The sequence below is a fragment of the Frankliniella occidentalis genome, unplaced genomic scaffold, assembly GCF_000697945.3.
Source record: "Frankliniella occidentalis isolate FOCC.00 unplaced genomic scaffold, Focc_3.1 Scaffold16, whole genome shotgun sequence".
In the NCBI taxonomy this organism is placed as follows: domain Eukaryota; kingdom Metazoa; phylum Arthropoda; class Insecta; order Thysanoptera; family Thripidae; genus Frankliniella; species Frankliniella occidentalis.
Window position 1 is genome coordinate 2,140,691 of NW_026267146.1, and position 659 is coordinate 2,141,349.

Below are 659 nucleotides of genomic sequence, written 5' to 3' on the forward strand. Positions count from 1 at the left end.
CGCCCCACCCCGCCCTGCGACGCCCCGCGCGTTACTCATTATTTCCCCGTCCTCTTAGCATTACGAATTCAGGACGCGCAGAAATGTTCCCGGGAAAGCATTTCTCTGCGGACCCAAGAGCGGCACAGGGGAGATTGGGGGAGAGGGGGGGGGGCGAAGACCACCCCGACCACTCGGCTAAGCCCCCCGGCCATACAGCGGCCAGCGCAGGCCGGACACTGATACCACCGAAATGAAAAAGTATGGCGCTGCTACACGCCTTTAAAGAATGGTGAAGGTGGCGGCCGGGGCAGCGTGCATATAACATGGCTCAAGAGCGCCGCACGGGCGGAGGCCGGGCGGAGGGGGCTCTAGAAACCCAAGTGTGTACCTGGCAAGTATGCACGAGGAAATGTGTACATGGACAAGTACGCACGAGGTACTGTGTACTTGGCGGGGTACACACTAAACCTCCTGCATAAATGTATGGAGGTGTTAGTGTGTACTTGACCTAGTACACACTTCCTCCTGCGTACTTGACCAAGTACACACTATCCCATGCATACTTGCCAAGAACACAGAGCCTCCTACATACGTGTAGGTATGCAGGAGGAATTGCATTTAAGTACACATTTGGGTTTCCAGAGCAAGCGCCGAGGGGGTAGGCAGTCCCGTGGCGC

At 57.1% G+C, this 659-nt stretch overlaps 1 protein-coding gene across 4 annotated transcripts in view; it reads right to left on the reverse strand.

Annotated features, from left to right (window-relative positions):
* LOC113208516 (uncharacterized) overlaps window positions 1–659 on the reverse strand; it is a 32,280-nt gene that overhangs the window by 13,235 nt on the left and 18,386 nt on the right. The gene's annotated exons all lie outside the window — the stretch shown is intronic.